Source organism: Polyergus mexicanus, unplaced genomic scaffold (genome assembly GCF_030449975.1).
Source record: "Polyergus mexicanus isolate NDT 795.1 unplaced genomic scaffold, iyPolMexi1.0 SCAF_3, whole genome shotgun sequence".
Taxonomy (NCBI): Eukaryota; Metazoa; Arthropoda; class Insecta; order Hymenoptera; family Formicidae; genus Polyergus; species Polyergus mexicanus.
This window is the reverse complement of record NW_027223323.1, coordinates 12869253-12883215: the sequence shown is the minus strand read 5'-3', so window position 1 is coordinate 12883215 and position 13963 is coordinate 12869253. Positions and strand designations below refer to the sequence as shown.

At 33.5% G+C, this 13963-nt stretch overlaps 1 protein-coding gene across 1 annotated transcript in view; it reads right to left on the bottom strand.

Moving 5' to 3' along the window:
- Dtn (transmembrane protein 132C dtn) overlaps positions 1–13963 on the bottom strand; it is a 118908-nt gene that overhangs the window by 52915 nt on the left and 52030 nt on the right. The window lies entirely within an intron of this gene.

Below are 13963 nucleotides of genomic sequence, written 5' to 3'. Positions count from 1 at the left end.
CGATATATTTACACCTATCGTCACATCTATCTTTCAAACTTTATAACAATTTTGTGTGTGACAAAACATTTACAACGAATTCGCGATATAATAGTTTCCGTTGAAATAAAGGATATCTTGTTAATGCAAATAAAACAATTTTACAAATAGAAGCGTTCATTTTCATATATGTCACAATCAAAAATTTTAATATTCAGGTATATAAGTGCCATGTAAAAATAATAAAAGCTCCATTCGAAAAATTTTTATATAACAGAGATATTATTATTTATGGCTAAAAGGTTTCCAATATTTCGAAATAAGCTTGATTAAAAAGAAATATCGTGCTGTCACGTATAAAAAAATATAGAACACTGGAGGAAATGCATTATTCATCATGAATTAGAAGAAAAAGAGATGTGTAAGAGAAAAACGCTTATATATATATATATATAAACGATATAATCGAGATTAATTTGAAGAACATTTTTTTGAAATATTTCTCTGAAATTATTTCTCGAAAAGTTTCAATATTAGACAATACAAGATTTAGAAAATCTAATAATTTCGGAATAGAAATCTGAAAAGGATGTAGATTATAAAAATGCTACGACACGCAAGTTCGAATTAGATGAAAATTCCGCAAGAGCCAACATTCAGAGCTAATCACGCGCACTTTGCAATTTATAATTGTCTAGAAATGCGCGTTTACAATCACATCAACAGCCGAACACAATTGAACGTACATACACTACACAGTCAATATTTTTATAAACGCGATGAAAGCTCGATGAATTACCTAGAACAATAAGACCAATACGCCGACACTCTCAATGGAATACAAATGGTATTGGAAACAAACAACAGAGATCGACAGCCCTCTCTAGAAATCGAACGCCACCCCCTCGCCGCCCCGCCATCGCCAGGCTCTTCCACCGTCAGAATCAATGATCAATCCGACCCCATTCCACCCTCACATTATTGCGACCCACGATTCTATTATCCGTACGTCGACACATGTACGCGTTTCTCGATACGGCCTCTATCGCTTTTGTCGCGATGCATAAATGAAACGTTTGTATTCAGCTCAAGTCCCGCTACCAATGTTTTCCGACGCATAAAAATGCCTACCTTCCTTTCCCGGATAAGATAAACCTCCATCTTTGAATTAAGGATTTTAAGAGTACACATAAATAATTCAACGCGTATTATATATTTTAATAAAAGATTAATTTCGAAAACACACATTGAATATGAATTAAAATAAATGAATTTAAAGATTTCATATATATATATATATATATATATATATATATATATATACACATACACACACAGGGTGGGGTATTTATATTGAGACACCTAAATATCTAACAGATATAGCAAGATAGAAAGAAATGTTTCGGACAAAAGTTGTTCGGTTTTAAGGGGGTCATAAGATGGTGCCATTAGTTTGATCTTGGAAGCACTTTGGAGATTTCAATGTCAATCTTATTTTTTTAAATGGAAACACTCCAATTTTTTTACATAAATCGATTCCTTGCAATATTCTGCATAAAAAGTTGTAGGGGCATGATGGCCAAAAGTTTAATAGTTTACGAGATATTTTATACCTTATTTTATTACTTTACTTCGACATAATTTTACATAAACTATGAAATATCTTAAAAAATTATTTATTTTGCAATAATGTTACCTTAATATTTTAAGCTCAAAAAAATGAGAGACATCAATTGGTGTAAAGAAAGTAAAACAAGATTGACATTAAAATCTCCGAAGCGCCTCCACCCAACATCAAACTAATGGCACCATCCTATGACCCCCTTAGAACCGAACAACTTTTGTCCAAAACATTTCTTTCTATCTTGCTTCATCTTTTAAATATTTAGGTGTCTCAATATAAATGTCCCACCCTGTATATATATATATATATATATATAAAATTAGAAATCTTTTGTTTTAATTATTTTCTTTTAAAAAAACATTTAAGGCTAGATTTCTTCAAAAATAAAGCGCTGTCATTTCACAGAGACACGATTAAGAAAATTAATCTTACAATAAATTTACTACAATGTTCAATTATCCTTGATCTGTATTTTCGTTTTTAATAGAATAGAGTAAAGAAATTGATATTAGGTTTGGATGGAGAAGTTTCTTTATATAAGAAGAGAAATTAAAATTCCAAATATCCACTCTTGTGAAAGGATATTGATAATTATCGGTATCATTCGAAAACGATACCGATAATTAAAAAACTATAATCGATAACAGTCTATAATCACAGTCTTACGGAAAAATTGAAAGCAAATTTTTCGCGGAACAGTTTGTTCTTCTTTGACTCTCTCTCTCTCTCTCTCTCTCTCTCTCTCTCTCTCTCTCTCTCTCTCTCTCTCTCTCTCTCTCTCTCTCTCTCTCTCTCTCTCTCTCTCTCTCTCTCTCTCTCTCTCTTTCTCCCTTACTATACACCCGGTACATACATTTCCCTCCGGCGTACATCTTGGAGCGTAATCCCCGGAATAGTTTTCAATCGATCGATCGCCAGCCGCGGTTCGCGTCGTGAAAAACCGCCCTTTTCGCGGTCCGCTTCGTTCTAGTATGAATATCGGAGGCTGCGGGAGGGCTCAAATAGGGAACGGAAGCAATCTGGCCGTTCTTCGGGAATGGCCTTGGCATGATCGTCGCCGGGACATCAATTGTCCATTGAACGGAGCTCAATGGAAGGGGGAGGAGAGAGGGATCTGATTTTATACACGGAGAGTAATAAGGCGTCGCGATAAGCCGGTACACGGTATACATTCTTCCGATGTAATGCGAAGAGATAGAAAAAAATGCTCCGCGAGAGGGAGATGAATGGTTCGGATGTAAAATCCCGTCTCGCTCCTGTTGCAACTTCGTCGGTGAAATCGCACGCTAATGGCGACGACGAGAGAAATTTATGTGCGTGAGAGGATTGCGAGCGCGGTCCGCGCTAGCTGAATTATTAGGATGGTTTTGGGCGAACGTTTTAACTGAAACCGCCGCTCCGCTAAGCGTTAAGCGGAAAATAAATGTCCCGCCTACGTGCGTGTGTCCGGATATTGAAATTTTATTCAAGGGAATCTCGTATGTTCCCATTCGAGATTCGCGTCGCGTATCCGAACGTGAAAAATACTTTCACGTGAAACGGGATCTTAACTCAATGTGTGAGATGGAATAGAAAAAGAAAACGTACTTTATATATTTATCTCTCTTTTAAATAAAACATTTAAATATTTTCCAAACTTCTGAAGACATATAAGCGAAATTATCAAAAAGGAAATTTAAAAAAAAAAAAAATCCCGAGTTCCAATAAAATTCCATGGAAAATCCCTGACTTTTCAGGTACAAAAGAAATGAGATATTTATCTCTCTTTTAAATAAAACATTTAAATATTTTCCAAATTTCTGAAGAAAACAAAAGGTGGGGCATTTATATTGAGACACCTAAATATCTAAAAGATAAAGCAGGATAGAAAGAAATGTTTCGGACAAAAGTTGTTCGGTTTTAAGGCGGTCATAAGATGGTGCCATTAGTTTGATCTTGGGTGGAGGCGCTTCGGAGATTTCAATGTCAATCTTGTTTTACTTTCTTTACACCAATTGATGTCTCTCATTTTTTTTGAGCTTAAAATATTAAGGTAACATTATTGCAAAATAAATAATTTTATGAGATATTTCATAGTTTATGTAAAATTATGTCGAGGTAAAGTAATAAAATAAGGTATAAAATATCTCGTAAACTATTAAACTATTGGCCATCATGCCCCTACAACTTTTTATGCAGAATATTGCGAGGAATCGACTTATGTAAAAAAATTGAAGTGTTTCCATTTAAAAAAATAAGATTGACATTGAAATCTCCCAAGCGCCTCCACCCAAGATCAAGCTAATGGCACCATCTTATGACCCCCTTAGAACCGAACAACTTTTGTCCGAAACATTTCTTTCTATCTTGCTTTATCTTTTAGATATTTAGGTGTCTCAATATAAATGCCCTACCCTGTCTATAGGATATTTACTAAAATCTTATAAAAAAGATTCCCTGACCTTGCAGATATTTTGGTTCAAAATTCCTGGTACAGAGAATATTTTTTCATTGCTTATAATATATGAGCGAGATTATCAAAAAGGAAAAAAAAAAAGAATTTCCCGAATCCCAATAAAATTTCATAAAAATTTCTTTTTTTTTTTTTTTTTTTTTTTTCCCGGGAAATAGACATTCTGTAGAAATATAGTGAATATTTGCCAATAATAATCGTCAAATCGCGAAATAAAGGAAGATTCTGAAATAGTAGCCAAGCTGTTTAATGCAGACATTAAACAACTCTACCTAGGGACGTTATATATGACTAATGGCAAATGGCTTCTGACTCGTTTGCTTTCATAAACAATGCTAAAGGCGACAAGGGAGTCGACGACTTTTCTCGTTCTTCGACCCGCTTTCGCGAGTTTCCGTGCGAGTAAAATTGCGAGACAAGAGTCGATCGTCCGGCATGATTATTGCGTTCACCTCCATAAGGTACTTCCGGCGCCTATAGCCGCGAGTATTATGGCACTTGTGGCAGCGCTCTCTGTGTATATCTGATACCGCCGTGAGTTCAACAATGAATAGGTGACAGGCGTAATGCATGCCCGGCTGTAACAGTTGCACGTGGCTTTAATAAATAATATCGGAGGAAAAAAAATATCGATATATAAAAACTGCAAGTTAAATTCATAAAACCGCTGCGCCAGAGCTGGTTTTACATCGAAAGTGGATTCGTGTGTTATATTACTCTAACTATCTTGTATCTAAAAATACGAGATTATTTTTTTATAAAAAATTGTTTTATCTCTAAATATTGGAAACAAAAATTCAAATATCCGAGATAGATCTCGTTATCCCAAGACTTTATTCAATATTTATACACAAACTGTACAGAACTTTCTCTTATTTTAAAAACTTTATACATGTAATGAGATGAAATAGTATTAACATTTATGTGTGTGTGTGTGTATATATATTTTTTTACTTAAATTTAAATAAAATTTTTCACGCGTCTTTAATTCTCGTATATATTAATTATTAGGATGTTTAATGCTAAAGTTTTCATTAAAAATAATTCTATATCCAAACTCTGTCAAACATTGGAAATTGAAATAGATGCTACCGCATCTGCAAGCCCGATAAAAAAAAATCCAAATATTTTAACGTCGACATTTTTGGCTGTCGATATATTTTTGTCGTCAGTATTCTCAAAATCTTTGCTTGTAGAAAAAGGACGATATCTAACCGAAAAACAAATGAGTAAAGCCGTTTGTGTAATTAATGCTGGTTAGTATTTGTTAAAAGATGAAAGCTCTGGAAAAAGCATCGCGACTAATAAAATAATTAGTGAACTGCGAGCAACGTACGCTTATTAGGCAGCAGATTGTACATATTTTGAACCGAAGCAAATACAGAATTACTATTGGGTATTTCGAACTTTCCGTCCCGGTCAAATGACCGCGAGAGATTTAATTTCACGCGATAATTCCAACGCAAAATCGTCGAAAATCCAATGTCCATGCTAATCGGCGGAGTTTCATCGGCGCGCGAATTGGCCGAGGGGGGAGGGAGGGGGAGGGGGGAGGGGGGCTGAGTGGCCCCCTTCACGTTTATATTAGAGAGTTAAGGCCAATTATACGGCGCGGCTAAATCACCTGGTAGCGACGACCGGCAGTTGCATCTAGCACCTGGTGCAACATTGCGCGCATCGTTGGCGCACAGATTGCACCCATGGGCGGTAACCGCGAAAGCCCAATGGACATAAAGCGCATTTGCATAGGCACGTTTCACGTGCCGGCACCGGACAAAACTGGAATTTTTCTACATTAACATTCCCCGTTGACACGTATCACCAAAGAAGCGCGTTAAAATATATATAATCATAACTATTTTCGACGTTTCTATCATTTTGATTATCCTCTCTTTTCTGCTATTAATTCGATCCGTCCAGCAATTATAATATTATTATATAGGTACGTATATACAGATTATTTTTATAATTTTGGATATACAAAGTTGTAAAATTTTTCGAAATATAGATATATTTGCTTCATCAAACCAATCTGCTCTTTTAACACTTTCAATCTAATCATATCAATGCTATACAGGGTGGGCCCCGAACGTTCCCCAGCCAGACTCTGACATCTTATAGAAAATTTAATTCTGAACAAAAAATTTCCTATAAACATGGATCGAAAAATGCTTCCTTAAGAAGTTATCGCTCAAGGACCTCTGATGCAAAGGAAGAGCAAAAGGTGAAAAGGAAATGAAATAAAAAGAAAACGAAACTTAATAAATTTCTTGGGAAAAAAAAAATAATAAAAAATAAAATAAAATAAAATAAAATAAAAATCTTTTTCTTTTGTGAAAATAAAATAATTTTTTTAAACTAGAACAGTACGTAATAGTAGAAGCGATAACTTCTTAAGAAAGCATTTTTCGACCCATGTTTATACGAAATTTTTTTGTTCAGAATTAAATTTCCCAGTAAGATTTCCAAGTCTGGCTGAAACGTTCGGGGCCACCCTGTATATAACTTATGCAATTCAATATTTTTAAAATTTTCTTAGATATATATATATATATACATCGATATATAATATTAAATTGTATTAAATTGTAAATTATAAATTAATATTAAATTGTGTATTACCATTAAAATTACAATTGTATGATATTAAAATAATTAGTTAATAATAATAGGATTAGAATAATTAATTATACAAGGATTAAGACAAATTGGTATATTTGGTAAATCATATTATTATCAAATGTTATTAATAATATTTGAATATTTTATCATAGATTATGCGTTAGAATTATTATCATATTTTTCATGTAGGTTCTTCGATTAATTTATTCTTTTTCCTTTGTATCGAGATGTGAGCAATTTTTGAATTAATCGGATAAACCGTATCCTGCTGTAAAAGTGAGAAGGCAGAAATAAAATTATTTTAACGAATTAAGATTCAGATATGCAAATATGTAAGAAAAGCTTTAAAAAAAAAAAAAAAAGAACCTTACTACCCAGTTAGCCTCGGATAAATTTCTCTTTAAGAGAATTTTAATTAGATACTTAATTTTATCGAGATTAAACTTTCAGCTGCAACACGTTGAATTAAATTTTCAAAATTATCCATAAGGAATCAAAAATATATAGTATAATATCATTATACATTGTTCAAGTATCATTATACATTGAAAAGAATTGAATCTCTATACAAAGTAGCGTAAAAATAATCATATTAAATATAAAAATTGATCGCGCGAGAGAAAAGTTCAACTGTTCTTTTCCATTTTTTTTTTTTTTGCCATTTTCTCTAAAGTTCTTAATATTAGTTTGATGTATACGGACAATATTTGTTTGACTAGAAATTTCTTTCGCCAAGAAATTAATAAAGATAGATTTCAAGGGTTGTATACGTAACGCGCAATTAAAATTTCGTTAAGCGGGGCCTGTGATTTCGAATTGATACAATCTGCAGGATAAAACAAGGTGGGGACTTCTAGGAGGGAGGGAGGGAGGGAGGGAGGAACAGTTCTAAAAAAAAAATATAATTAAACCTGAATATCGACACTGGCTAATTAAATTCAAATTTTTTTTCGCTTCGATGTAACAATGTTGCGTGACATCGTTCGGCTATCCTTGTCAAACGTAATTTTGGGGCGGATGGCTAAATTAAACTTACAAACGGCTCTCCGAGTGTTAACACAGATTAAAGCGACAGCTCGTTAGACGTGTCGTTCGGTAGACGCGGGATATCCATCGTAAGCCGTGAGCGGGATGAATACCGCATAGCGCAGCGTGTATATGTACGTATGTATGTATGTATGTATGTATGTATGTATGTATGTATAAGGTGGAGCGCATAATATATATCCGCCGCTCTCGCGGTAGTTACGTGACCGGGGAACGAAAATAGATGCATGCGTCCATTTTCCGTCACATCGTGCCGGCATATGCTCGTGTAGCTTATCGCGCACGTTCCACGACCGGTCAAAAGTAATTCCGCGTCTCGGGATAAGGAAAAGCGCGGAGAGAGTTCAACAGCCTTGCCGGGAACGTCGTCGCGATGCGACTTCCGGCATCCTTGTGCCGGAACTTACGGAAAAGAGAGATTTGCTTTATGTATTAGGTGTACAACTTTGCTTCCGCCGTTTTTTTTTTCCCCGAAATTCGAGGCTTTATTGTAAAAAACTGGTTATACATTTTGAAATTGCTTGTTGAGTCACTCCCAATGATCGTGCCAATTCTTTTTGACTTTGACTCGAGTCTTCATTAAGTAATGCCTCCAATTCTGCATCTTCGAAAACCTTCTCTCTTCCATCGCTATGAAGGTCTTCCACGTGAAAATCACCGTTCTTGAAGCGTTGAAACCACTCGCGACACCTTCTTTCACTAATAGCGGCTTCACCATAAGTATTTGAGAGCATTCGATGAGCCCCAGCCGCAGATTTCTTCATATTGAAGCAGAAAATTAAAACCTTCCGCAAATGACGAGAATTTGGCTCGTAAACTGACATTTTCAATCGAGAATAACTTTATGATGCAGACACAAATCGACTAATGTTTCTATGGGGTTATGTTGACAGATGCCCAAGTTTATCGCATGACGTCTATGATCTATTTATTTCGACCACTATTTACCGCTAAAGTCATCTATAGGAAAACGGCGGAAGCAAAGTTGTACACCTAATAAATGCGCCTTCGCTGATACGGCAGATGCCGCAACAACGTCCAAATGACCGGAGAAATGATGTGCAAGGATCGCGGAGCAGGCAACGCGCTCCGCCCTATATAAGTTCTTCTCGTTTTAAAAATTTTCCTCCCCCTTCCGAAGCGGATAACCCGCGATAAACTCATTCTGCTCGTTTTACCGTCTTCCACTTCCAGGAACGCCTCCTTCAATAACGTCTTTCCGCGAGTCCTTTTGAAGAATTCGCAAACTTGTATCTTTAGATTACTTTGTCTCATTATTCTGTACATAAAAGTATTACGGTAAGATTATCGAAAACTGAATATTTTATGAAATATTTAATTTTTTATATCAAAATATGTCAAATTAAAATATAAAATAATTCGAAAAGTACTTAATAAAAAAATACTTTATTATAGTGTTTTGGAAAGCTCTCGATGTCAGCTACAAGAATACTAAATAAAAAATGGGGGTTTCCGTTTAAGATTTTAAAGTTGACCTTCACACGACCTTCAAATGATTTTCCAAGGTCAAATCATTGTCACCATCTTACGGCCCCCTTGAAGCCACACAACTTTTGTTTGAAACATTTTTCGATTTAACGCAGTGTTTCTGAGATATTTGAGTGGGTCCTTTAAAATGGGACAACCTGTATATAGAAGTAAATCAAATCTTGTTTTATTTTGTGAGAAACTCCTCGATTCTCTTCAATTGATCACAATATCTCTTCAATTTTATATTACAAAAATTATTAAAATTTATTTCTGACTTCCTGAAAGATCAAAAGATCACCTAATTTAACTTTAATGAGCCTTCTCGGTCTACGGCAACGCTTGTCGCATTATCGCTTCTCGAGACCTGTAATCTTTATGCATAATGGCGAGCTTAATTTCATTTTTAAAACTTGGCCGTATACGTGTATAAATATATACTTCCACTTTGCGTTGTATCCTTTTTATTCAACGCTCTAGAATACGATCGCTGTTTTGTGCAGAGAATGTCTCTCACTTATTTATAAATTAAAAAATCTATTTTTCGCATATAAACAAGTTTTCTCTCTCTCTCTCTCTCTATCTATCTCATGGCATGAATCTCTAAGGTTAATTTTAAACCGTCATAAAAAACGCGAGAAAAAACGTATAAACTTGAACGTATACATTAACGATAAGTTTACCGTGGTATAATAACAACACAATAATCTTGAGATATTATCGCTTCTTTTTATATATATATATATATATATTGCAATATTTTACATCTATAAGAGTGCACTTGTACACGAATGGTTTCGTGCCGTTTTATCTCAATTTATGATAAATTATATAATCTAAATTTCGTTATTATTGCAGTATTACTGTTATATACATATGTAATTGTGTGTGTTAACATTTATATACGTCGTAATTTCATAGCGTGTTTTGCCATGATGTCAGCGATGCGACAAAGGAAAGATTGATTGATCTTTCGTTTTATAATAACGTTTAAAAGAGCACGTGACGTGCGACATGATTATATTTAGTTTTCTGTTAGCCTTCCACTGATCTCCAGAGTGGAAAGTAATTATCGAACACAAACGGAGAGCGCTTTCTACTTTGAGTTTAGAATATAATGTGAGAAAGATGCAGCCTGTGTCTTTGAAAGGATGAAAAAAATTCTTTCGACACAGGAAAGAAAAAAGAAACGAGCATTTTATATCCTCGTTATATAACTTGTTTTCTTTTTTGTTTTTCTTTTTTCGTAAAACGAAATCACGGTTAAAGAGAAAACAACGGATAAAGAATGATAAAGAAGTTGGAAGAGATGCAAAAGATTCCGTGAAGAAAGGGTGCGCTAAAATTTGTCTAGCAAAAAAAAAGGAAGATTCCTTTATCGAATATATCTTGATATAAAAAAAGATTCGTCCTTTCACGGATTACGCGCGATTTTTATTACTTTGCAGAATATGCGTCTCATTAAATTTTACTACAAAAATTCTAATTCAAGTATAATGATGGAAATATTGATTTATTTTTACATGATAATTTGATGAAGGTTTTACAAAGTAAAATTGACGCTCAACGAAGCTATTTACAATGCAAAATTATTGTGTGATCAATACAAAGCTTTTCTTTAAAATTAAAAAAAAAATATAAAAATGTGACAACTTATTAAATGATCGAAATACCTCTGCTTATACAAATCTAACATCACTCGACTCGGTGAAAATTAAACAATTCCATACAACGTTAAATGTGAGGCATTAATTATATGTTTGTATCATTTATGATCGCGATTTAAATAGAACAATTTTTAAAATAAATTTCTCAAATCTTAATTTATATAAAAATCGATTTACCATTAGAATACAATTTTTTTTACTTTACGATTACTCACGACAATTGAATCTCTCCATGGAACTTTGTTTTTTTTTTTTTTTTTTTTTTCAAATACGCGAAAAGAGATAGCACATCATGAATATTGTTCACTGCGATATAATTATATCGTTCATGACCGAATGATTTTTGACCGAAGGCAATAAACGCGAATAAATAATATGGCCGTTAAATCACTCTAATGGCCTCTCTATGTTCTGCGACGTATGGATATATTCCGATATTAACGTACGTAGCGAGCGTATAAAATTAATGCGGCGTTGATCGGAATTTCACGAGGATCGATCATAAGCAATGATTTCGCATTCATCAGCGTGCGAATAAATTTTATTGCATCAACGAGATACACGTCGCGGTTCCATTATAACCATCATAATAAATATCGACCGTGTCTGTGAATCTAATATGTATACGCATATGTACATATGTATACAAATTGTCAGGGTTGGGAAAGTTACTTTATAAAAGTAACTCGTTACCGTTACCGTTATTTTTTCCAAAAAGTAACTCCTTACCGTTACTCGTTACCAATTTTAAAAAGTAACTCGTTACCGTTACAGTTACTAAAAAGTAACGAGTCGTTACAATTTCCGTTACTTTTTTACGATACAAACTAATAAATTATTTTGCATAAGAAAAACTTTTAAAAAATTGTAAGCAAGATTTCATTCAAGGTTTATTACAAACTAAATGATTAAATTTTATCGAAATTCTTTATTAATTTTTAATCAAATTTGTTGCTCCATAGTATCATCATTTACGTTGCCCTCTTTGTGGTGTTAATACAGAGCCACCGATGCTAAACATTCTTTCTACAGATGCACTGCTTGGTAGAGCTGTATTATATTTAATAAAAAGTTTTTTAAGTTTTGGATAGTCGTTTAACATTTCTATATTACAATTATTTGATTTTAAAAACCGTTGCAATTCTTCTTGTTCAGATTCATTTTGCACCGTTTTTTGCTCAAAAATGAAAAAATCATCGTGATCGTCAGATTTTCCAGCTTTTGGAGAATTTTCAGTTGATCGGATTCCCAATAAATCCTCCAACTAATTTTCAGCACGTTTTCTTTTTTCTCCGGTTAACCAGTTTAACTTAAATTTTGGATGTAAACATGCTGCTATTATTAATTCTTTTGTTTCAAATATTGTAAGAAATTTAAAATCAAATATAGTAAATTAAGCGACATTGTTTGTTTTATTGAAATTAATACTTTTGAATCAATAGTTTAAAATAAAATAATATTTTTCAATTAAATCCTTATTTAAAATTAAATAACATATGTATTAATCAAATTAATAAGTTACCTTTTATTTAAACCTTGCTGAATAGCTTCAACTAATGAATGGCAATCTATAAAGTCAGATTTATTGAGATTTTCTAATTTTCGTTGCAAGGTACTTAGAACTGGTAGTAAATGAGATTACAACATAATAAGAATGCTAATTGGTCGATTTGCTTACGGCTTTACGGTTAAGATAAAAATTTTATCACGCACAATAGCAAGAATAATATCTTAAATAAATAAAAAAATTTGAAAAAAGTAACGATGAAAGTAACTGTTAAATTCGTTACTCGTTACCGAAAAATGTAACGAAGTTACTTTTTCCGTTACAAATAAAATTTGTAACGCCATTACCGTTACAGTTACCGAAAAAAAGTAACTGTAACGGTAACGGCGTTACAAGTAACGCGTTACTTCCCAACCCTGCAAATTGTATGTTACATAGGGTCAAGTCTCCTTCTTACTCCGACTCGGCTGTAATGCTGTAACTTAAACTGAATTACACAAGCGTCGCTTCGCATTTCAGCTTATACTTTCGCACTGCATCTGTCTCTTGTATCTTGAACGAAATTGCTAATTCGCCCCGTCATCCGCACTTATTCTCGTTTCGCTCGCTTTTAATTTACTCGGTCGGCTTCCGATTTCTTGCCTCCGTCACATTGACGATTATAATTAGACAATCCGCTCTCGGGATTCGTTCGTATCGCGTATCGTGCCAGAAGACATAAACCATACCTGAATTAAGCTAAACTAAACGAGAGAGCCAGAGAGGAGAAGATATCTAAGAGATGCGCGAGAGATCGGGATTTTTAAAGTACACAGTGTCTACTCTTTGGAAAATAATATAACTTGCTCTTATTTCTTATAAGCTTGTCGGCAAGCCACCAAGTGAATTACGTGTTTAAAATTTATCATAAATATATATCTATTCCTATATTATTATTATATGGGTGGCCCATTTTAATCCATCCAGTCGAATATCTCAAAAACCAAGCCCGGAAGAGAAAAATATTTCAAACAAATATTCGATTTAACTATAGCTTTAAATTCAATTTAACGCAGTGTTTCTGAGATATTTGAGTGGATCCTTTAAAATGAGACACCCTGTATATATATATATATATATATATTTTGTTTTTAAGTGTAAAATTGTGTATTTAGATTAGTTATGACACTATTGTGAAAATGAAGCATAATTATATGCAACAATATCGTCCCAAAATCAGCTTAATTTATTTACAATTAGTTTAAGTTATAATTAATATTGCGTTGTCATCAAAGCATCAGTATATCCCGTTGAATTCTCGTCATTCATTCATTAATCTTTCATTGTCTCATAAAATGCGACAAATTAATTCATTTTTATTGCTGGAACCAATATTTCTCTGAAACTTTTCCAACTTTGTTTCGTAGTTCTTTCCGTTTTCATCAATTCCCCCATTTATATCGTGAAAAGAATGTTATCTTTCACAAAATGATAAAAAAACAGGGGATCAAGAAACATCTGTACAAAAAATTGCAAAGATTTATTTAAAAATTAACACAACTAAATTTTAATTTACTCGATAAAAAAATGCGTCAGAT